The sequence below is a fragment of the Ictidomys tridecemlineatus genome, chromosome 13 (genome assembly GCF_052094955.1).
Source record: "Ictidomys tridecemlineatus isolate mIctTri1 chromosome 13, mIctTri1.hap1, whole genome shotgun sequence".
NCBI lineage: Eukaryota > Metazoa > Chordata > Mammalia > Rodentia > Sciuridae > Ictidomys > Ictidomys tridecemlineatus.
Window position 1 is genome coordinate 45,203,624 of NC_135489.1, and position 25,377 is coordinate 45,229,000.

Genomic DNA, 25,377 nt, shown 5'->3' on the forward strand with positions numbered 1-25,377 from the left:
CTCCCTAAAATCTTGGAACAGTAGAATCAATAAAATAAAATATTTTTTGAGGGGCTGGGGCTGGGGCTCAGTGGAAGAGTGCTCACCTGGCATGCATGAGGCACTGGGTTCAATCCTCAGCACCACATAAAAATAAAGGTATTTGTGTCCACCTACAACTAACATATATACATATTATTATACATACATATATACATATGTATGTATGTATGTATGTATGTTTATAAGTACTAGTCTTTTATGGTATCTTTGTCTTCTGATGATACAGTTCAAGGTCATTATTATATATATTTTCTGGCTCAATATTGGGAAAGACCTGGGTTCCCACCGGCCAAAAATACTAACTCTGACTTTTTTATTTTTCATTTTTAAGAAGTCTCTTCTTAGTAAATGTATTTCTAGAAGGGATAGTTATCAATTCTGTTGTTAATTACTTGTTAACAACTTTAACAAGGATTGGTTTAGCCAACAGAGAACAGGAAGGATCCTTGGTAGAAGTTAACAGAGGAGTAGGATAAGCCTTCCTCAGTATTATACACACTCTGTCTCTTCCATGCTGGATTTCCTTACCTCTTTACATGACATCCTAAATTTGTTTTTTTTCTAAATGCTTTTCTTGACTAAAAGTAGAAAATGAGAATATAGTTAGCTTCCCTTTACCTCAAAATCAGTGTTCAGAGATGGTGTGTGTAAAATTCAGTGTTGGTAAGAAAGGCAAATTACCTGTTTTCCCTCCAAATGAAATGTTCTTCCCTTAGTTCTTCAATGGCTGTCTCTTTAGCTTCAGTTCTTGGCATAAGGATCCTCCCTATCAGAGACTTACCTGACTGCTACAACAACAACAAAAATTTCCCTCTCCTCTTTGATAATGCTCATTAATCAAAGGCCACCAGGAACACACTGTAATCTAACAAATTTGGGCTTATTAGATGCTCCTAGGCAGTAAGTGAGACCCCATGTTTTGACAAAACATGGAATGTCTCAGTAAGAAAATCTTACAAGGGACTTAGAGGATTGGGGCTTGTGTTAAGGAAGGGGGTTAGTTCTGGATTGGGAGCCATCATGAAATAGGTGTATGAATGAGTATTTAATGAGTCTTCATTGGGAGGCAGGAGAAACAAAGAGGGACTGAAGCTGCCATGGGTAAAGGAGTAGTGTTCACTCATGATAGCTGGGAGAGAAGGATGTTTGGTCATTTCAGTGGCTTGCACAGTGTCCTCAGTTTTACTTCAGTATCACAAAGTGACCTTAGCTGATGTTGTTTTGCCGGGAGATTATTTATGTTCCCCAGGAGAATAATGCAGTGAATGCCAGGACCCTTCCCAGCTAACAAAGGGAATTTTTTTTCCCTTCATAATGGCTTATTCTGTATAATTTTCTTCACAATACAAATCAGTATACAACAATTAACTAACATTTGTTGTTGTTGTTGTTTGGTGTTTTTTTTTTTTTTTTTTTTGGTACCAGGGATTGAACTTATGGGCTCTAAACAGCTGAGCCACATCCCCAGCCCTTTTTTGTGTTTTATTTACAGTCAGGGTCTCACTAAGTTGCTTAGAGCCTTACTAAGTTGCTGAGGTTGGCTTTGAATTCACAAACCTCCTGCCTCAGCCATTGGAATTACAGGCATGCCGCCACCACACCAGGGGACAGTTATCTAACTTATATGTCTTTAAGGTATTTGTGATTTATCTTCCTCAACACATACAAGCTCTGTGAGGGCATAAGGATCATCTTTCTTATACATTGCTGTGTTCCTAACATCAAAAGCAGCCCTGACATTTGGTAGATACACAATTAATATTAGTTGAATTGATGTATACATTAGATGGCTGGGGAATGGGCTCATCTGGAGCTGGGAGAGAGGGAAGGGAAGTGAAAAAGTGCCAAAGCGCACCCCTATGGTACAGCCATTTCAAATTATCTCTGGGTTGCCATGTCCTCTGTAATAAGATATCTCATCTGGGTGGGTAAGAAGCTACTAAGTAGAATGAATGGACTTTTAAATTATACTTATTTGATGAGATTGTGAAATGTTAAAATCCAATTTATTCTGTCTGGATATTACAGAAGGTATTCCAGGCCTTGCCAATTTGGACTGTTATTACTTTCACAAAATAGAAAAGTCCTTTTTATCCCCTTCATACATTGACATCATGAAGTGGTTTGCCAAAGCTATCATTTTAATTGCCAGGCCAGAAATTTTTCTATATATGAAAAGAATGGCAATAAATTGTCTTTTTCCCTCTTATTAAAATACTTTGATATGTCTAAAAATCAGTCTGAACCTTTCAAGGAACACACTGCAGGTGAATATGCTTCCAACTACAGTTAAAGACTTAACGACTATTAGCCATCATTTAAAGCTATATTCTCGAAAATATTCATTGAACCATTGTTCCAAAACTAGCAAAATTTGTATCCAAGATGTAATAGTGATGATTTATGTTTATCTTTACTCTTTGCATAGTTTTTATTAACTGTTTTTGATGCCTCCTGGCACTTTTTCTTACAAAGATTTTTTTCTTACAATTACTACTTGGTTGAATTCAATAAAATTATTGAGTGCCTTTTTTGTGCTATGTATAACACACTATGCAATTCATTTCTAAGAAGACTAAGAAATTGTAAAGGAAAATACATAATTCTGCCCTTTTCCGTAAGAACCATTATCAGCTATGTATAGCTTACTGAATTATCTTACCTAATTGGTAAGAAGAAATTAAAAACTATTATCCTTAGTCAAGCACTGCTTAACAGCATGTTCTGAGGCTGATATGGTGTAGACTTACACTGCTATGAGAATATAGTTTCTTCATGTACTTGGAGAAAGGTCCAGAGACAGGATGCCTATGTGCAGATACCAACTTTGCCAATAACTAACCATTTGGCATTTCTTTGCCTCAGTTTCTTTGTATATATGTAGGAATAGTATCTATTTCATAAATTATTTCAAAAATTAAGTGATATTTAATCTTTTTTTAAAGGGCTGAGTATACTGCCTGGGACATAGTAAGTATTCAATAAAACTTTCTTATTATGTTACTATTATATGTTATCACTATATTTTTTATCATTAAGTTTACAGATCTGTAACTGATTAGTGGACATTTTACAGTAAAAGATCTCTACAATGTTTCATACAGAAAACAGTATGGAGTTTCACTATGTAACTTAGTCACAATTTTTTGAAGCAAGCTATGTGTGGAAATTTCATGAGTGTTGTTTCATGAATGAATATTAGTAAGACACAGTTATTATCATTCAGGAGTTCCCATGTGAAAATTCAGAGACTGCTGTGTGGTGAGAACAAACTCTAGATTTCTTAATCTGTTAATGTATATGGAAAACCAAATTTTCCTATTTCTCATCTCCTGTAGCCTATTGGATTATATAAATTGACACATGCCCCTTCCACAGAGCTTCCTTGATCTCATGGCCTTGATTAAGTCTGTCAGCTACTCATTTATATCTTCATTCTCTCTCCCCTTCCCATTACTGCTCTACTACAATTAACCATCATTTATTTATATTTACTCATCACCTAGGTATGGAGTACTTGGCCTTTAGCAATACCGCACAGAGTATAAAGGCATGAACTAGAAAAATATACTATTTGATTCATATCCTGACTTATGTGCTATCTATGCAAACTTGGGCAAGTTATTTAGCTTCTGTGAGCCTTACTTTTCATTATTTATAAGAAAGACAAGGATGCTAATGTCTACTTTGAAAATTGTAAGAAAGAAAAAAAACTTAAGCCCCTAGTACTTTTTTTTGCATGTAGTAAATTTTTAAGAAATAATAGTTTATATTACTGAAAATAAGCTGGGCACAGGCACATGCCTATATTCTCCACTACTTGGGAGGCTGAGACAGAAGGGTCACTTGAGCCCAGGAGGGGGAGATAAGCCTTGAAAAAATAGTAAAACTCTGTCTCAAGAAAAGAAAAATCAAAATTTATCTATGGTGTCGTGTCCTTAGGTGCACAAATGGAAATGGTCCCCAACAGGAAAAGTAAGGGAAAATCAACTGAGAAAAAGAATTAAGTGGCTCAAATCACTTCATGGGGTAGATATAGTGGTAGATGAACATTAGAATTACCATGAATAATCATTTCTTAAATTAATGAGAAGTGTCTGAAAACTTTCAGGATGTGGTTCTAAAATGGAACTTTGACTACAGTGGTCACTTGTATACCTTTTGGTGGAACAAATTAAATGACCCACAAAATAGAGAAGCAGATCAGAACTATTAACTTCAAGAAGATGTTCAGACTCCCAGATTGAAAGGAATAGTATTTTTATTTTGGGAGGCCAGCCAAACTGGATCCATAGAATAGGAACTACTCAAGAGAAGCTGTGACTGCAGAAAAACACTGCTGTTACCAAAAATTTTGACAAAGTATCAATAGAGGTGTGTGGTGGAAGGGTAAGGAAGTGACAAGTGTCAGTGGTTAGGGTTGGAGTGGTATCTGTATACCTCAACCTGTTTCCCTTCCTGTTTATTCTTTCTTGCTGGTACCTCTCATCCTCTGAACCTAACTTGGAAGCCAAAGGACAAGGAAGCTCAGATGGTTCTATTCCTAGAGGCTATCCTACCAAAAACAAAGCAACAAAGGGCAAATAGATAGTTCAGTACAATCAATCTGGAGTTTGAAGACATTGAGAGGACAAAAATGGGTGGATAAAAGTGAGATAAACCATTTTCAAAAATCCTCCAGTGCAATCATCTGTACATTCTACAGTTGTAACTCTGAACGGCATGCATCAACAGAGTGGTGCTCACTGTGGAAGGAATCTGGATGTCTTTTTATTTTTTATTTTGAGACAGGGTCTTGATAAGTTGCTTAGGGTCTCATTGAGTTGCTGAGGCTGGCCTCCAACTGTGATCCTCCTGTTTTAGCCTCCCAAGTTGCTGGGATTACAGGTGTGCATCATTATGCCAAGCTGCTCACCTTATGTCAGGTCCTATTATCTCAGCCTTAAACTACAACAGTAACTTGTTAGCATGTTTTTCCAGCTCTATGCTTTTCTCTTCTACCCACCCTGCTTCCTGCTAACAGATCTCTTCTACTTAGGCATCCTTTGTTCAAAAGCCTCTCCATCTTCTCCAGTCCCTTGCTCAGCAATCAGTGCCTCTATAAATCAATTGCTTACATCAGAATCTTGGTGTCTCCTTTATCTTCCTTGCCCCTCACCACTCACATGCAACCAACTAATCACTAAATTCTTTCTGTTCTTTCAACCTGTTCTCTACGTAACTACTCAATTTATCTTTTTCTGCAATAGAAATGGAATCCTGACACTCTTCTGCTTAAAACTCTTTGGGGTTTTAACTCCATGGTCTTGAGAATGAATCTCAAACTCCTTGGCACATGGTAAAGGGTCTTTCATGATCTGGCTCCTGTAGGCCTTTTCAGTCCTGGCATCTCTCCCAGCTATCTCCAGCTGGTGGGCATGCAGCTTATACTCTAACCTTGCTGAACTAATTTCACTTTCTCTAATGAGGCGCATGATCACTGGCCTGCAGTCCTTCTTACATGTTGCTCTCTACACCTGGAGTACTCTTTCCTCCTACCTCTCATCTACTCTACATTTTTTGGACTCAACTTTCTTGATTGCGATTACTACCCCTTCCTTCATCCTTGGATTGCTACTACTCAGAACAGTGCCTGGCACCTGGTGGGATCTTCAGTCAGAGAGGTCAAGTATATCATTCATGTTCTTGTTGCTGGTTAAGAACTGAGATACAGTCCAGCCTTCTGATTCTAAGTTGTGCATACATTCCACTCCTTTACATTGGCTCCCACCTTGCATAAAACATCTCTGGCATAGTCTAATGTCCAAGTTCATTCATTCATTCAAAAATTATTTATTGAGGGCTAGGGCTAAAGCTCAGTGGAGGAGAACTTGCCTAAAAATAAATAAGAATAATTTTTAAATATTTATTGATTTCTTAATATCTGCCCGTGTACTGTGTTAGATAAAGATGGTAACTGATGAACATGTTGTTCCTTGCCTTCAATCTTTTTCTAGTCTGATAAAGGCTAGAAATGTTTTCATAGGAGTAAGTATGAGGTAATAATTTAGCCAGTAAGAGGGGCAACTAGCTTAGTCATAGGGGGTCAGGAAGGCTTTTGGAGTCTAAGCTCACATTGCATGAAACGTAAACACCAGTAAGACAAAGAAGCAGAGAAGGAGACTTTAAGGCACAAATGAACAACAAGGGCAAAGGTTCTAAAGATTCGGAGAGTGTTAGTACAGGGAAAAGTTGTTCGTGATTACAGAAGCACAAAACACTGATAATGCTGAATCTGGATGTATGCAGACTTTTATGATGTTAAGGAGTTTAGACTATATCTCAAAGGCAATTCAAAGGCAGAGCTGTATTTTAAACAAGTGAATTTAAATCAGATTTAAATTTTAGATTTAAATCTCTCTTTGCAATATAGATTAAGGTTGTGGGGAATAGTGGAAAAGATAGGAGTAGGATAGAAGAAGAATCAAGAATTCTTACCTCCAAGAAAGAGAATCTAAAGAGGCAAGCAGTTTGGGGGAAGAAGAGAAATTTCCCTTTTGGCTGTAGTTAGTTTAATTAGTTGTTGTGTAGGTTGGAAGCTCAGGAGTGATGTTGGGACCTGAATTACTGATTTGGGAGACATGAGCATATAGAGAGTTATTACAGCCATAGGAATACATGAACTCACTGAAGAAAAATAAGAGGGGAGATACAGTAATTTAAGGCAGAACTCTCAACATTGAAGGGAAGAGCCAAAGACAAGGATCTTGGGGAAACTGAGGGAAGAGCATTCTCAGAGGAGAGAAGGGTTATCAGTTTAATGCATTGCTGAAAGGTCAAATAAGGAAAGAATTTATAAAGGCCTGTTGGATTTTGCAAGGAGGCCTTTGGTGTCCTCAGTGGGAGCAGTTTCAGTGAAGTAATAGGAGCAAAAGCCAGAGTGAAGAGAGTATAAGAGAGAGAAAAGGAAGAGCCAGTGTAGACCACTCTTTCAACTAGTTTAACTCTGAAGGAGGGAAGAGAAAAAAGGGTTTTAGCTGACAGAAGGGTTTTAATGGATGGTAGCATTTCTGCTGCAGGTACACTTTGAGAGCATTTAAAAGTCTAGGAGAGAGACAGCTGATGAGATGAGGTGGAAGGAGCAATCATGAACGCTGGTGGAAGCTCTGGCCTTACCTAGGAGGGGACCTGTTCCCTTTTAACAGAAGAGGAAAAGGAAGCAAGGATTTGGGTGCTGGTAATTTTGTGAGTTTGGTGGCAAAAAGTTTGGGGTCCCTCATCTAATAGCTTTGGAGGTGAAGTTGAGAGTGTGGAAGAGAGTTGTGGGGTGTGGGACTTGAGTGAAAATAATGCTGTGAGGGCAGGAAACCAAGCTAGTCCTGGCTTCTTTCCTCTTAGTTTTCTCCTTTCTCTTGGCCATCTCCTGCAGGCTTGTAGCCTCAAGTCACCTCCACACAGATGATCACAAATTGACATCTCTAGACCAGACCTCACTTTTGAACTCTCAATCTGCCATCCATACTTGGGTATCTCAAAGCCTCCTGCAACTACCATGTTGAGGGCTGGCCCCAAATAGCTGTTGTTAAGGCTCCCTCACTAGGACTTCTGGTGGGTTATGTTATACTTTTAGTGTGTAGCCAGAGCTGGGAACTGGCTTTATTATGGTTAGTCAAGGCCAGAGATGCTGTGATTCACTGCATAGATTCAAAGTCGTAAACTTTAACTTGTGAGCATGCCCCCTGCCACGTAACCTGTTGGCAGTGTGCCCCCTTTGTTTGAGCTGCATATAAAAAGGGCCTAAGGAAATGGGCAAAAGGGGAGCTAAAATGAAACTGGTTGGGGACCAAAGCTGAAGCTTGGGGCTGGCTAATGGCTGTGCCATCACTGATTAAAGCTTGTCTACTATCCTAACTGCATCTTGCATCTTCTTTGGCCTGCAGAAAACAAATCTGTTTCATGGGTCAGAGTCCTTGCATGACACACCTGTCCCTCTTACTTTAGCTCCTGATTGACTAGATTGTTGAGCCTTCCTGGGGATTCAGTCAATGTTTTGTTTCTAGAATGTGTGTTGTGGTCTCTGATGTGCAAGGCCCTCTTTTAGCTGTGCCCACCCTCTTCCTCCTTCCACCCTTGGTCACTTTTGCTTATATTTCATTTGCTTATATCAGGTTAAGAGCATGACACCCCAAAATATGGTGCCTTGGCACACTGAAATCTTTGAATTGAGGAAGGAATGGTATATACCAAAACAAAGAAGAAACTGAACAGACAGGTCTTGCAGGGTTCCCCTCAGTCTTTTATAATTAGGTTATACCCTTTTATTTAATCATATTCCTGCACTGCTGTCTATTCTTCATTAAACCTGAGCATAGGAATTGGGAGTTTAGCTCAGGGGTACAGCACTTGCCTAGTAAGTGGAAGGACCTGGTTTGATCCCCAGAGTAACATACACACTCAGAAACCTAAGCATAAAAATAGATTTCCCTAGGTCTTTGGATCTTCATTTTTGAAGATTCTTGTTTCATGTAAAACTTGGATTAAATAATTTGTTATGGTTTTCCCCCTACTAATCTGTCTTTGTCAGTTTTATTTCAAACCTAACCAAGAACTGGAGGAAGGTTGAGGAAACATTTCCTCTCCTATACTTAACATGTTGTTCCCTAACTCTTTCCACATGTTCAAATCCTATCTATTTCAATGTATTCACTTTCAAAGCCACCTTTCCTATAAAGCATTCTCTGATAGCTCTTCACTGGGTGGGGAGACCCCAAACTTACTTCCTCTTATTCCTCCTTTATCTGTAATTTCCTTGTGGTTTTTATTATTCTCTCTCTCTTAATATACCTGCTGATTTACAGGTTTTATATTGTCTTCCATGCCTTAGATTAAGTCCTTGAAAGCAAATCAAGGTTATTGTATTGTTTATATAAGAATTGATTATTGAATTAATGATAAATGACAAATTCTCTGTTCTGATGCTCAAATTATCTCTACATGTCATTATTCCAATTTTCTTTCTATTGATGATTCTATATAACATCATGGATATTTGTGAATGACTCCAGAATCTTTTTAGCTCTGAGATCTTGCCTAAAGTGTACTTCTATATTTTTAATATCTTGCTTCATCTTTCAAATTTACTATGTTGCAGGCACCCATTTATTATTTTCTCATGTTTCCTATCCAAAAAAGGCTAAATATAAATACTACCACTTCTAAATGTCTTCACTGTTCTAGTATTTACAGATGAAGTCTTCCCCATTCTTGATTTTTAAGTGTTATTGTAATTTTATACCTTTATTTTATTTATTTTTATGTGATGCTGAGGAGTGAACCCAGTGCCTCACACATGCTAGGAAAGTGCCCTACCACTGAGTTACGACCACAACCCCCAATTCTTTTAAATTTATTTTATTTACCATTTTAGGTGTTATTATGGCTATTTTGTTAGTTTTTCATTGTATACTGTGCTTCCCAAATTATAGTATAAACTTCAAGAGGCCAGGAATTTATATATAAATGTGTCATTTCTTTTCTGCATCCCTTCCCTCCTTTCTATAATCTTATTTCCCCTCTCCCTGTCTTTTTCCTCCATCCTCCATTCTCTTAAGAAAACTTAGCTACCACCAGGGGGCAGTGGAAATGTCACAGATGGGGAGGAAAAAAAAAAGGCTCAGGGTTTACCAGTTGATTCTTATAATAGAACTTAATAAAATATCCGACATTCTCTAGCTTCATAAAATCAGTTGTTCTATGTTTAATTCTGGCTGCTAGATTTTAATAGAAGAAAGTATCTGCAAATACCATGACCAACTGGTACATAAGGATAGGTTGGAAGATCTGGAGAATGTAAACCAGAAGAAAAATCAAGGCAACTCTGCTAATGATGCTTAAATTTTTAGAGGAATGATCTGTGAAAATGCAGTTAAGTTTATTCTGTTCAGCTGAGGACTAAAAGGTTCGAGTTGTATGGAGTTAGTTTTTGCCTCATTAAGAAGAACTTCTAACAGCAATGATGGAAGAAAAAGTGGTTTTGGATGTATTGTGAAGTAAGCAACCTGCCAGTCAGAAAAGTTCCCCAAGCTAGGGGAATTTCTCTTCAAAATGTAATTGATGACAATCTGGCTTTAGGTTTGAGGTTGGGTTAGTGATGTCTGATGACTCTTCTAAGTCTGAGTAAAATCCAGGAGTCGGTTATTTGATCCATATTTCTAATTGAGGCCCAAAGATGGGCCTATAAAGTCTTCTCCTTTAGATCTTTGTGACTTTGGTGGATGAAGTAAAATCATGGGCTACGGTAACTCATCCAGAGTGAACCCTTTGATCTGACTGTATCAGGTGCTGAGAGGTGACTCAGGAATAGATGGTAGGAGTTGGCATCCTCAAAAGGAGATTTATTTTACTTTACTTTTAGATACTTGGGATTGAACCCAGTATTGAACTGAGCTACACCTCAAGTTCTTTTTATTTTCTAAGCAAGACCTAGTCTTGCTTAATTGCTGAGGGTCTTGTAGAGTTGCTGAGGCTTAGTCAAACTTGAGATCCTCCTGCCTCAGTCTCTCAAGTGGCTGGAAATACATACTTGAACCACTGCACCCAGCAAGAGATATGTATTTTAGAAGCCACAGAAGAGCAAAGAACAGTAGACTCTATTCAGCAGACTCTGGGGCTATTGAAGAGAGAGGAAGTATTGATGTAGCTTTTGGTTAATGATTAAGAAGGGGAGAGATGAGAGCAGGAAAGGGGAGTAGTGGATGTTAGGCTATTTATAGGCTCAAGGACTAGAGAATGATCAGGTTATAGTAGAGGTTATAGTAGGCAGGGATTTATTGCAACTATACAGAGAAATAAAAGTAGACAGATCGATGTTGTTCTGGAAGTTTGTTGAAGATGTAGCTGCAGCTGGCCTTTCAGCAGGGACCATCACCTTGCCTGCTCTAGTGTTTCCACACAGTGAGGTCTCAGTCCTTCTCTCTCTGCTGTTGCTTCTGGCGCCACTGATCATCTTTTCTCTACTCTCCTTCCTACCATCCCAGAGCTTCTGTTTTCTCTCTGCTCTCACTTCCCTCTCTATGCCTTTGTGTATCTACCCTGACTGAGGACTGTACTTTGTGGTCAAATATGCCCAAGAGAGAAATTTAGATGGTTCACTGCCTCTCAATAGAGAGCTTTTCTGTTGAACAGAGTGCATCTACCAGACTTTTGGTAGAGAGATGCCAGTTAGGCCACGATCATGTTCTATCTGCTGAGCCAAGAATAATAAGCTATATAAGGAAGTCCTGAAAGGGGGCAATGGCAGGGCAGATTTTCTGAGGCATGAAAGAAGTGGTAGTGAACTTTCAGGAAGTTGCTTCACCAGACACTTTTGGAAGGAAAACCAGGGTGAATTCATGATGAATAAAAACAACGGCTAAAAGTCATTCTGAAAATACAGTCCAAGGAGTTTTTTTTTTTTTAATGAGAAAAAGTATGAAAGACTCTCTTTTTCAACTTGCCTCCCATGAAAAGAGACAAAAATATAGAAAAATAAAAATAATTAGAATGTATTTTTCCCAGCATTGATACTCTGGAAAAATTGCAAGATTCCTCCTGCTCAGATGCCTAGTCCAGTACCCTAGTCCAGTCCTCAACAGGCAAGATTTCAGCTATTTTTTTGGTGTCTGTGTAGTACATTCCTTATTTGCTTAAGTTAATTAGAGCCAGTACTTGTTGCTTGTAACCAAGAAACTCTACAAAGAAAGTAGCGCTTTCTAAACTTCTTGTGTAGGGAGTCAGCAAAATCAATCGATGGTAGAAAGCTGATACTTAGATATCTGTTTATCACAACTCCAGGAAAAGAGAGACAGGTTCAGAATTAAATATAGATCAAAAGAATTTAATATTTGAAAGCATGCCAGCTCTTTTTAGGTATTAAATAAACTGGGGCGAATGCACAAATGACAAAAATAAAACAGCTTTTAAAAGAAAAAACCCCCAATGACCTCATATCTTTGATGGTATGGAATTAATAACATTAGAAAGTATTTAATATGTAGGTGTAGGGATGGTTAATTTCCCCCAACTCAACGATTTATCTGGATTTGCCTGTTGACATCTGACCTACTTTTCAGCATTCCAGGCAGTAATTATCCGAAGCCCTCCCCAAAGTCTCAGTCCATAAAATCCTCCTTTTAATAGACTTAACAAGCCTTTAGCATGTTCCTGCAGCACTTCAAAGTCACTTTGGCACCAGGGGAGTGTTTTAAAACATGCAACACACGAAGTGCATTCTGGGGTTTCTCAGGCTTAAGACAAAAATGTAGGGACACAAACATTAGGTACTGTAATCTGGGGAGACTCATATTCTGGAGGGAATCCTTGGGATGTGAGAAGGGAATGGTGGTAGAGTTTGGGGTTCTTAAAGTTCTTGAGAAAAAGGAAATAATCTGAGATGAATCCTGTTTGAACCAGCAGTGGACTATTCTGATGAAGTCCATCCCATTCTTAAAGTTACCCCATTAACTTTTCTGTTTGGTTCAGGCAATATGGGAATTGCAGGACCAAGGTTACGTTACTCTTAAATCCCTTTCCCATCCATTCAGAGATTCCATTTTTATTCCTACTTACATACATTGTACATAGGGATTCCAGTTAATGTGCTCTGCCTACAAAGTTAAAATGTCCTCCTGCTCATGTGCTCAGAAAGGAGCAAGGAGGGAAGCATTTATTAATTGGTTCCAGAGGTTCTGTGTCTGCCAAATGTTTCTCAAAATCAAGTATGACACAGTTGGGGCAGTATAGTAATTGTTTTGTTATTTGAGAACTGCAATGTGGAAACTGCTAGTCATATATGGCTATTTAAGTTTAAACTAATTAAAATTGCATAAAAATTCAAACCAGGGGCTGGGATTGTGTCTCAGTGGTAGAGCCATCGTCTAGCATGTTCGAGGCCCTGGGTTCGATCCTCAGCATCACATAAACATAAATAAACAAAATAAAGGTATTGTGTTCAACTACTTCTAAAAAATAAATATTTTTTAAAAAATTCAAACCATCTATTACATAAGCTACATTTAAAAAGGTCAATAAGTGGCCAGTGGCTACTGTACTGGACAAGATAGATTTATGGAACATTTCCATAATTGCGGAAAGTTTCATAGGACAGCAGTATTCTGGAATAATGAATTCTATTTCACCATCATTGTGTTTTTACCTGTACTAGTTAAAACAAACAAACAAAAAAAAAAAAAACAAAAAAACTGCCCAGGAGAGACTGGGAATGTAGCTCAGTGGTAGACTGCCTGGCTAGTGTGCATAAAGTCCTGGGATCAATGCCCAATGTCAAATAAATAAATAAAAACTTCCCAGTAGATATCTTTTTTTCTCTCAAGTATTCTTTATGCAAATACCACAGATGTGCTGTATTGTGTAAAAACATAATTAGTTATCCCACCAACATTGGAACCTTTGATAATTCTAATGCTTAGTATTTCATCCTCCTCTAGTTCAGCTAGGAACTGTGTCTAAAGAAGGTGATTACAAAGTGTAAGTCATACATATAGGCAATTAAATCATCACAATGAGAACGAAAATTTTCCTGGAATCAAGTGGAAAATTATTTCAACAGTAAATTTAATTTTTGCTGTGAAAATAGTTCAGTATTCTTAGAAAATAAGCTCTGAAGTTTCTTAGACAAATACGAATGCCTTAGTTACTATATACTCTGCAGTTGAAATATTGTGCTAGCCAAGTGCTTGTTTTATTCATAAAAGATGATGGTGTCTGTATTCCACAAGCAAGGCTATTTGTGTACTACAAACACATCATTCTAAAAGATCTGCCACTTGATGTATGTAATACGTATAGTGCAATTATCAATTGGCCTGAAACAGGTTCTAAATGTTTCTAGGATTTAAAGAACTGTAGTCCCTTTAAAAGTGATAACTATTAGGCTCACTGTAAAGCTCATTAAATATACTTGTAAATTAAAATTAACAAAATTTTTTTCCATATGCTTGTAAATTCGTTTTTAGTTTATGTAAATTTTTGACGTTGGAATTATACTCAAGTTCCAAACTTCACATTATAAACTATGTGCTAACTCCTCTGGCTAGAACTTTGGTGCATCTAGTCTGAAAGATTATTTAGTGGAGAAAGTGAAGGAAATTTTTAAAATCCTTATCTCTATGCATTCCTCACTCCTACATAAATGTTTATACCTGTTTGGCATTTTAAGGCCATCCTTTGAAAAGCATGAAAAGAAAAAGCAGTATAGCTAATTTACACTGCTAATTAAGTTCCCATGGATCAGACCTCAACAAAACCAAAAAAGAAAACAACAACAACAACTAGGTAGCTGGGCGATGTATTTGTTTAATAGCAAGCTTGCTGAGTATTAATCCAGTATTTATATTTTGCTTAAGCTGGGGGTCTTCCTCCCCGGACACCACCACTTTCTTGTAGACTTCCAGGTAGGGTCCAACTCTTCTTTGGCCTCAGGAGGTAGTGAGGAGCAAGAAAGTTGACAAAGCCTGAAACAGCTGGCCGGGCAGACTGGAGCGGGCCGGACCAGAATAAGCCGGACAGTGGGCGTGGCGTTCTGGGGGCGTGGTCCCGTGAGACGGTCACGTGTCTGTCCAGCCGCCAACAATTCGGGAAGGCGCGCGCGCGCTCTCCAGGCCGGCACCCGGGAGGGGCAGTGTCCCCTAGCGGAGTCGCACCGCCTCCCGCTCTGCCGGGTGGCCAGCGCCGGGGCCCAGTAGGGTCCTCGGGAGTGCGATCCGGAGTCGGCGACGGCCGCTTCAACAACGTGGGGCTGGCAGACGGAAAGCCTGTGGTCGTGGTCCTCGCCTCAGGAGCTCTGGGAGCCTGGGTGACCGCGTAGGTCAGTTTCTCGCGGCCGACCTCGCCTGGAATCCGAGGCAGCCTCGGGCTCCTGCCAGCCCCGTGCTCCGGGTGGTCTGCCCGCGCCTGGTGGGAGGTGAGCGCTCCTCTCCCGGGAGTCTCGAAGGCTGGTCAGGTTCGTGATGCCGCAGCGCGATCTCGGCTTCCCGGCGGCGGCTGGCTCCCCCAGCGCTGCAGGAAGTTGTTAAAAGTAACAAACTGTTGGCATTTGTTGCACTTCCACTATGAGGTGCTGCGACTTCGTGCTGATGCCACATGCATCACCTACCAAGCCTTCAGCTGCGTGCTTTCTTGGTACTTTCATGTGTGCATGGTAACTTTTAGTTTCCCTCTAACAACGGGAGGATTGATTCACAATGGAAGTCACGAGTTGTTCATGTGACCATGTTTATTATGTACCGCGTGGTCGGGTCAACACACGTGAAAAAATCGTAGGGGTATCCGCGTGGAAGACCGCAGCTGCACAATAGAAACTGAAGGAGTCACTTATCCTGAGGCCCTGATGATTGGCAGGAGATGTCAAAGGGGGTTATCCTGACTTAGTTTTCAGGTGTCTTGGTTTTTTTATGCAGACAATATTGTGAAATTGAATTGTTCGCAGTGAGATAGTGTAAGTTAAGGGTACTTGAATGTTCCCAATGTACCTACCTCTCAGGCTTTATGAATGGTTGGATAATTAAGTCAGTTGTGAAACCAGTGATGTGTTTCCCTAGAAGTTTAAGTATGCACAGTAGTAGATGCATTTTGGATATAGAGTTTGGGACACCCTCACCTCTTTACCTAGCATTTGGAAAATAGTTTGTTGGCTTGAAGTCTGTCAGTGTTCTCATTCTAACTGTGATACTTTGGAATTTTTGCTAAAGTATGCTAGATAATACGTTCTGAACCCCTCAGCTGAAATTGTAAAGCTCTCTATTAATCGGAGAATAGCCACAAAATCTGCTCTAAATCTCCCCAATTCTAAATTTCTAGGTGGAATCTATCCATAGGCTATAGGGAGAAAACAGTAACAGTGATTTAATTTTTTTTCATTTCCCCCAGGCAAAGTAATTTTCTAACAGCGTTAAAAAAATGATATTCTGCTACCTTTCCTAGGAAAGGTAGCAGAATACAACAGTCACTAATATGCCATTATGTAAAAATGTGAGTATGTAACAGATGTGATTCTGCAATCTGTATTTGGGGTAAAAATGGGAGTTCAAAACCCAATTGAGTCAAATGTATGAAAGATGATATATCATGAGCTCTCTAATGTTTTGAACAATCAATAAAAAATGATATTCAAAATGGGAGTTAACAGCCATAAATTGAGTAGATTTATCTGAAATAGTTGTATCTGGATGTAGGACTTTGAGAATGTCTTTTATCAGATGACAATTGCTAGATATCTAATTGTGAATCAGTAGGAATTTGTGGTGGATGGCTAATACTTGTCCCTGGAGGCTGCTCATTTTTGCAGGTATTGTAGCAATATGTGGACCTGTGTTTCAGATCAGCCAGGTTGTATATCTTAAAGACACTCCTCCCCCAGAATTGCCTTAAATCAAAGAAAAATGATACTGTTTAACACAAACAATTAAGAATACAGCCAATCTCTTTTGAGTGATGTCTGTTAAATAAATTACAAGTTTTCTCCTTGGAGATACAACTATGTATTTGATCATGCTTTTCAGTTGGAACTCTGTTGTGGCAATTTCTTAACCTGTTGACATTACTGTTAAGCAAGCTTCATAAGTATTCCCTTAAAAAGTCAAAGTAGAAATATACTTAAGTGAGAACACCTGGAGGAGACAATAAGCTAGTATGTGCATGTGAGAAATTGAACATCGGAAAATTTAAGCTGTGTCTATCAGAATTTTGAATCTGCAAATTCTGTGCAGTTCCTAGAAAGAGTACAGGTTTTGGCTATGCAGGAACCTGCTTATACCAACAATTCATTAATGAAGTTTCAGTAAAGTTTCAACACACTCTGTATAGTATATATTTACTATTTACAATCCTGGTGACATGTCTTTTATGATATTCTTGATCCCTAGAAATGTTGAATTTTTCTCACTTTACATGATTTCCCCCATCAATGTTATATCCATATTGTCAGAACTAAGGAGGTGGGCAAAAACATTAAAAGAAAGTTTTAATGCAGTCAGTAAGAGGTTGTAGTAATTTGCTGATAGATTTTTATCTGAGTTCTTATTCATCAACCTTCAAGTAGAAAATGATTCACTATATAGTGAAAGCAGTCCTTCACTGAGCATTTTCCTATCATGTGACAATAGAAAGTAATCACATGTGTATTTTGTGTTTAAAGCTTCCCTTTAAAAGATTGGAGTTGTGGTGCATGTCTGTAGTCCCAGCTACTACTCCAGAGGCTGAAGCAGGAGAATCAGTTGAGACCAGGCTTTCAAGGCCATGCTGGATGACAGTGAAACCCCTGTCTCAAATAAACAAACAAAAATAACAAGAACAACAGCAAACAAGTCCCTATAAAGAGAAACTTCTATGATGCATAACTGGTCATTGAATGTAGAAAAAATTATAAATAACCAGTGAATATATAGGGTTGGTGTCTAATTATGTCAATTTGGCATCCAATATTGAATATGAATAAGAAAGTTCACATATAAAGTGAACAATAATTTGTTATAAACATTGTATTCGATTTCATGGGTTTACATGCTGTTATAATTATAGTTCAACTGTCATTTTTTCCCCCAGAGGAGCAACGCTCTTAATGAGGGCACAGAGCTTAGAGGGAAAGTTTTACTGAATTAAAAATTGATTGCCAAGTGCACCTGTGAAAGTACACCTGTATTTTCAGTTACTCAGGAGCCTGAGGTAAGAGAAATGCAATTTTAAGGCCAGCCTTAGCAACTTAACAAGACCCTGTCTCAAAGAAAGGCCTGGGGATGTAGTACAGTTGTATAGCACCTGTATTAAAAAAAAAAAAAAAAAAAAAACCTTTATAAAACAACAATGTGAATGCTTCCTAAAATAGCTCTTATAAATTGCTGTTTTCCTTGAATTGCTGAGTTTTGGATATTTCTTTTCAGATAATAAAGCTTTGTAAAACTAGAGGGACCCAGGCAAGGTGGCGCACGCCTGTAATCCCAGCAGCTCTGGAGGCTGAGACGAGGAGCATTGCGGGTTCAAAGCCAGCCTCAGTAGTGATGAGGCACTTAGCAACTCAGTGAGACCTTGTCTCTAAATAAAGTACAAAATAGAGCTAGAGATATGGCTCAGTGGTTGGGTGCCACTGAGTTGAATCCCTGGTACAAAAAAAAAAAAAAACAAAACAAGTGGAACGACATACTATATAATTCAGATTTTACTTCCTCAGTGCTCACATAGGAACAAATATTAGAATCAGTGGCCTTTAATTTTAAAGGCTGATTTGAATTTTATGAACTATATAGCTTTGTCACAGCTCATGCTTAGAAGTTACAGCTTCTGGCTGTTACTCTACTATCATATTTGGCAAGTAACTTTAATTTTGTGCTTTTCAGTTTTTCAATTCTGAAATTGGTGTCAGATCACACATGAATCTCTGCCAATGTTGAATTTCTAAAACAAGCAAAAAGTACCCTTAATGGTTTGGGTTAAAGGAAATGTCATACTTGTGTGGGAATATATGTGTATATGAGTGTGACACACATAGCTATATGATCACATCAGAGAATTTACTGATTGCTCACTACAAATTAACAAGATTTAGAGCAGAAATTAATTTTCTTGTCATTGCTATGTTTTTAAAAAGTAACTTTAATTTTTAATACTTTCCCAGTATTAAAAGAATGTCAGGAAGAAACATCATTAAGCAGCTAACCACTTTGGAGTGAAGTGTTAAACATGCTACAGTTTTTTTTTGTAAACTTTAATTGTTGGATGTATTTCAAAAATTATATTAATATCAAGCCCAAAAGCTGTATCTGAGAATTTTTTCTGGCTTTTGTGTGTGTGTAGACATGCACGCTGGAGCTCTAAACCAGGGACTTGTATATGCTAGGCAGTTGCTCTATCTCTGAACCACATCCTCAGTTGTGTAAGTTTTAACCACTACATATGGTTTTAATGATTTCTGAATTGTTAAACTCCCCAATCCATTTGTAGAACCTTTTCATCATTTAAACTAAAACTATACCATTAAATCATAGTTCCCATTTTTCCTTCCCTTAACCCTTGGCGAACACTATTCAACTCTAGTCTTTATTAATTACTAGCTATGTTGTAAGTGAAATCATACAATATTTGTCTTTAGTGTGTGTGGCTTATTTCACTTAGCAAAATGTTTTCAAGGTTCATCTATGTTCTAGCATGTGTCAGTATTTTCTTTTAAAGGCTGGATTATATTCCATTGTGTGTATTTACCACATTTTGTTTTTCCATTCATCTGTCAATGGATTTTCGGGTTGCTTCTACCTCTTGGATATTCTCAATAATGCTGCTGTGAACATAAGTGTTCAAATATCTGTTTGATTCCCTCCTTTCAGTTTTTTGGGGGGACACAGAAGTAGAATTGCTGGATCATATGGAAATTCTATGTTTAATTGTTTGAGGGACCACTGTACTTATGTTTTATGATATGCAGTTAAATATTACAGGGATGATTGAATAAGTTTAGCTTGGATGTCTTTGAATTTTAAACTTTTCAAATACTTTTAAAATCTGACACATTGTTAAATACTTAAGTTTCTGATGTTGTGGTGAATTAGCTCTTATCTTCATTATCTTTGAATTATCTAGGAATTTTCTACTTTGATTCTATAGAATTCTTTGATTTTGAAATTATACTTAAAAGTAACCATTTAAATTATAAAATAGATTTCTGACCAAGTTTACCATGTCATGATTGCCCTTTAAGCCAAAAGTTTTAGAGTCTCTGCTAAGATTTCAAAAATGCTGGGATCACAGAACTTATCTACTAAATTGAGTTTTCAGCAGCACAAAATTATCAGGTATGAGCGCCAGTTTAAGTTATTTGTAGTGTTTAAAATACAATAAAATGTAGAAATTTGTAAATTTGCTTTCTACACAAAGAAACAAAATGTAAATTTGCTTTCTTCAAAAAGAAATTAAAATTAAAAGTTTGCCTTCTTGGTCTTGGAAGAAAGGAAACATGGCAAAAACGTTCTGTAGTCTCCAGTTTTTGAAATCCATGTTTTCTGTCAATTTTTTTCCCTTGAAAACATTCTTATGACCATTAAATTCTCTAATTAATAGATTAGAGCATGGAATTGGGTGAATGTGAAAAGACTGAATGAAAACCATCCCCACAAAGTGATCAGGAAAAAATACTGTTGAGTTCACTGATAAAGTCTGGCACTATGGCTGTCATCTCTAGTCCCAAGTAAATTGGAGGCTGAGGCAGGAGGATAGCCTGCCTCAGGGATTCAAGGGATTCAAGACCAACCTGGGCAACATAGACCTTACTCAAAAAACAAACAAAAAATCCAACCAAAACTATATTCAGTATAGCAAAAACCCATTCTAACAAGCCTCATTAAGGGAAAACTTGTGTTTTTCTTTGGACTTAAACATCAGAGACAAAGCACTTTTCTGTAATAAACTCTCATGGTTTTGGAATCTTTTTAAAAAATCTGTTCAAATGAATTTGATTTTTTTTAATCAATGTAATTTTTAGTCACAGAAATTAAATACTTTATAAAGAAACATCAAATTAAGCAAAGTAGGAGTTAATAATTCTAATAATCTTGGAGTATATTTTAAAATGTTCTCCCTTCTTTATGATTTTATTTCCTATAGCATGTTAGAAATAAACTTAGTTTTCTTTTGCAAGAAAAAGTGTAAATTCATTCTAGGGAGAAATTTGGTTGCTCTAGATAATATTTGATTACCTACTGTGTTCTAGGCACCATGTTAGATAGGGATATAATGGGGACATAATAGTCACAGGATACTTGTTCTGGTCTAGTTTATAGTCCAGTCCAGGAATAGCCAAAGAAATGGAATGATTGGGAATGGAGGGGGCAAGTCACACTTCTCTCCAGAAAAGTAGAAAGCAATTTATTTGTACATTTGCCTTCCCCATTACATTTACGGGTTTTTCTAGTGTAAGACATGGTTTTATCATCAAAGGTCAGAGCAATGTCTATAATGTGTAGCCTTCAACTCAGTGTTCACTGATTCATCTCCTCGTGTGGTATTAGGGATAGCGAAAGTGGTGCTGGCCCTAATGGTGACAGGGGAACTGCAACTTTATGTGGATGTCATGTCAGACACCTGAGCCCTCCTCTTTCATTTATGCCAAAGTTTTCCTCCTTTCTGGTTCAAGCTTCACACCCTGGAAACGTGCCCAGGTATCTAATATCCTAAAAGTAAAATCCTCACCTTCTTTTCAGAAGGAAGTTACTTTAAAGGGAACTAGTTCCTTTTTATTCTCCATTCACTCTTCAATGTACCAAAATTTATTTTTCCCCTGCCTCTTATTTCCACTGAAAAGTATTTCATCAGTGGCCTTCTATTTGCCAAACCCCTAGGCAGTGTTAGGCGCCATCCTTCATACCCTTTCTTGGCATTTCATTCCCATTCACACCCCTTAAGTGTGCTAATATTCTCTACTTCTAATACTTTTGTGCTGATACCCTCTACTCTCTCTCTCCCTCTACCTTTAGTCTTTTTTTTTTTTTTTAAGCTCCTCTTCACTGTCCCCCTCTTCCAGTATATAGGGCCTTTTACCCTTGTGATAACTCCTCCTGGTGGGTTTTTTTTTTTTAATGAGGGTCTTATCCATGCCTAGCATGTGCTCTGCCACTGATCTACACCCCCAGTCCCAACTGTTTAAATTCTAAGGTTTAGATGCTCTCTTGTGCTTAAGCTGTTATTACCTAATTTCTTAATAAGCATTTCCATTTCCCACAGGAATCTGAAACTCACTACAACCAAAATTGTACCTTTTCTATCCCATATCTTGATTGATTTCTGTATTTTTTATCTGGTTGTACAGGTTACAAACCTTGTATACCCTTGTGATGTTGGGGAATGACTTTAGGAACCGGTTTAAATTTCATTTTCTCTGTAATACCTTCCACAATTAATGTAGGCAAAGAGCTAATGACTCCTTTTCTTCATGCAACCACTGTCCCTTATACATTGGAGTATTTTGACACATATGATTATCATTTGCATGTTTACCCTGTTCCTGGAAAGCAGGGACTGACTATCTTATCCATCATGGTACTTCCTGCCTATAGCAGCTCCTGCCATTAGTAAATAGCCAAGAAGCATAAACTTTAATCCTAATACCAGCATCTATGAGCAATTGTCATGGTTAATATATCATAGAAGGTTGTTTAGATAATAGATTTATCTTTTTCCTATTTGCAGAAATGGAAGAATTTAAAAATATTTTTTTCTATCATCTTAGGATGGTGAGGATCCAAGGTAATGTAGAATACTTCTAGTCTGTTTTAAAGATATTTACTTCAAATATTGTTTAATCCTTTAAAGGATGATAAGAATATGAAATGAAATCTCATATAGTATGCTAGCAAGTCTAGAGTCACTTCTAGTTTAACGTACTTGACTAAAAAACATAAGATCATCTGTGATAAAATGTGCATTTATTTAGACATGTAGATTTTTAAAATTTTCAATAACTTACACTTGCCTATTATAAAGAAATGCCTTTAAAATAAATAAACAAACCAACCAACTGACGAGGGCAAACAAACAAAAAATGCCATTATGTTGTGGGAAATTTAGAAAATTATATTTAAAAAAAGGCTTTTAGGGCTGGGGATGTGGCCCAGTGGTAGAGTACTTGCCTACTGTGTGCCAAGCCTTGGGGGCCATCCGAGGCATTACAAAGGGAGAAAGAAAAAGCCCTTATTATCACTCATAATTTCACCACAAGGAGTAGCCACTGTTGTCCTATTCTTATTCTGAATGTTTGAGTACATATAGAGATTATATGATGCCACATATCTCTACTACAAATGGAATCTTGTTTGATTTAACAATATATTGCAATTTCATAGTTTTAGAAAGTTTATGACAATGTTTTTATATTCAGTTATGTGAATGAACCTTTATTGATGAACCTTATATATATATATAATGCTACAATTAATGTAAGTATTGTTAAAAAGTCAAATTGATTAGTCAAATGTTATTTTAATAAGTGTATGCATTAATGAATGCAAAGGGGATTATTTATAAAAGCTGATTAGCATATGGTTGCTGATAGAAGTCTCTCAGGAAGCCAGGTGTGGTGGTGCAGGCCTGTAATTCCAGTGGCTCAGGAGAGGTGGAGGATTGCGAGTTCCAAGCCAGCAATTTAGCAGGGAACTCAGCAATTTAGCGAGCCCCTGTCTCAAAATAAAAAGGGATGGGGATGTGACTCCATGGTAAAGCACCATTGGGTTCAATCCTTGGTACAAAAAAAAAAAAAAACTTTCACAGGAAAATTTACTTTGAAAATAGGTTTTGATCGAGAGCCTGCTTTGTCTGCCCAGAGATTTTGTGGAGCTTTTTCAAAGGAAGTCAATGAACAGGCCTTGCTCAGTGTGGTTATTTATTAGGGTTGTAGTAGGGGACAGGTCATGGCCTCTGGTTGGCAGGAATTTGTAAGGAAAGTTGGCTGCTTCTGAGCATAGAGGCCAACCCCTAGTTCTCAGGTACAGGTGGAACAGAGCCCTTCTGAGGGGTGGAATGAAAATTCTTGGCAGCAAAATGTGGAAAACCTGTAATTTTGCATGTGATCCACACAGCAAGTATGGATAAGATCTAGGCCAGCACCCAGCTACATTTCAGTATTTCATTTTACTTTATTAATTTCCTGTGTCTCATGTCTTCTGCTTTCTTGGTTTGTGAATTTTGGGCCATATCCTCCATTAGTTTCCTAAAAAATTGGGAAATGAGAAGTAAATTTTGTTCTTTTTCATGGAAACTTGTAGAATCTTGTTTATCATAATAGTTCTAAAATTTCATGATGCTGTGCTTTAATGGGCTTTCTTTTGTCTGTAGACCAGAAATTGTCCAGAAGTTTTGGGTTCTTAGTAGGTTCTACATGTTGTAAATTTATCTGAATTATTTTGTCCTGCTGATTTCTGTATTTTCTTTTTCTCAAACTTCTGTCATTTGGTTGTTCCACCACCTCAACTAATCCTCTTGATTCTCTTATATTTTCTTCTCTGTTTTCTCAACAGCTGTATTTTGTAGGAGGTATTCTCAAGCTTATTTTTCAATTCTTTTGCTGAGCTTTTATTTTCCCTATTTTTAATTCCTATAATTTTAAGAATTTTTTGGTATTACAGGATTTTCAACTTTTAGCTTTTTCTCTGAATAATTTGTCTTCTCTAGGTTGCTTTTCTTCCTGTTTTTATTTGGTTATAGTCACTTTCTTCAGGTTTTTGAGACTTTATTCAGTTATCTTGACCTTGGTCATGGGCCCTTATCTATGAGTGGGGAACTAGAAAACTGATTGGAAACTTAGGAAGCAGGGTGGGGTCCATTTATTTAATCTTGAGATAGGGTTTTGCTAAGTTGCTTATGAAATCACTAAGTTGCTGAGGCTCACTTTGAACTTGGGATCCTTCTGCTACAGCTTCCCCAGCTACTGGGATTACAGATGTGCACCACAGTGACTGGCCATTAGGTGGGCCCTTCACCTTAAGGTTCATTTGGTGTGGACATTTGCTGGGAGCTCCTGCTGTCTTTCTCCTTGAAATGTATTTTCTTTTAGGGACTATAATTAAAGTCTCCTCATGGAGAGAAGTGCTTGACTTACCAGCACTAGAAACATTGGGGGACTGCTGTTAACTCTGCATGGGCTATTATTTTCTGAAATTATGCCTTCAATATTTGTTATCCATCCTCTATCCTAGAGGCCTTCTCTTTTAGCCTCTGCAGGAGATTTTTTTCTGACCAGTTCTCTGTTGTTGGACATGGATTGTTTCTAACTTTTCACGAGAGTAAGTAATTCGGTCTTTATAAATATTCTTATAAGATAATCTGGTGTGTTTTTGTAGGATAGATCCCTAGAAATAGTTGTCCATACAGAGTAAGTAGGGTATGTGCATTTTGAAGTTTATTGATATAACTAAATTGTTGTCTCTCCCTATAACATGAAAAATTTTATGAATTTCTATTCATCTTAGCAGTTCATAGACATGCACATTTTCTGTCCATGCCAGTATTGGCTATTTTAATCTTTTCTTTTTTTACTTTTGCTAATCTGGTGGGCGATAAATACCATTTGTGTTTATCTATATTTATTTGATTATTAGAAATTTGATTTATTCTGGAAATTGCTGTTCATAAGATTTACTCATTCTGATATGCTTTAAATTTGGTTATGAGTCTGTGTTTAGTTTGGGGCTTGGTAAGAAAATAGAAAAAAAATTTAAATTTAAGTGTGTTCATTCCAGAGTCCTTATTTATATTTTTACTGTTCATTTTTTCACAGTTTTTAAGTATTAATTTATACTACATCACAATGTTTCTATGTGACTAGTC

General features: G+C 37.5%; 1 protein-coding gene across 5 annotated transcripts in view; it reads left to right on the forward strand.

Annotated features, from left to right (window-relative positions):
- The first annotated feature begins 14,661 nt into the window (after positions 1-14,661).
- Osbpl1a (oxysterol binding protein like 1A) overlaps positions 14,662-25,377 on the forward strand; it is a 199,971-nt gene continuing 189,255 nt past the window's right edge. For 2 of the 5 annotated variants that reach the window (XM_078030237.1, XM_040274275.2), the window contains exon 1: positions 14,663-14,980. The gene's annotated coding sequence lies outside the window, so the exon portion shown is untranslated. Of the gene's footprint in view, positions 14,981-25,377 lie in introns of all 5 variants that reach the window. The other 3 variants (XM_078030235.1, XM_078030236.1, XM_013360215.4) reach the window with 3 other exon arrangements.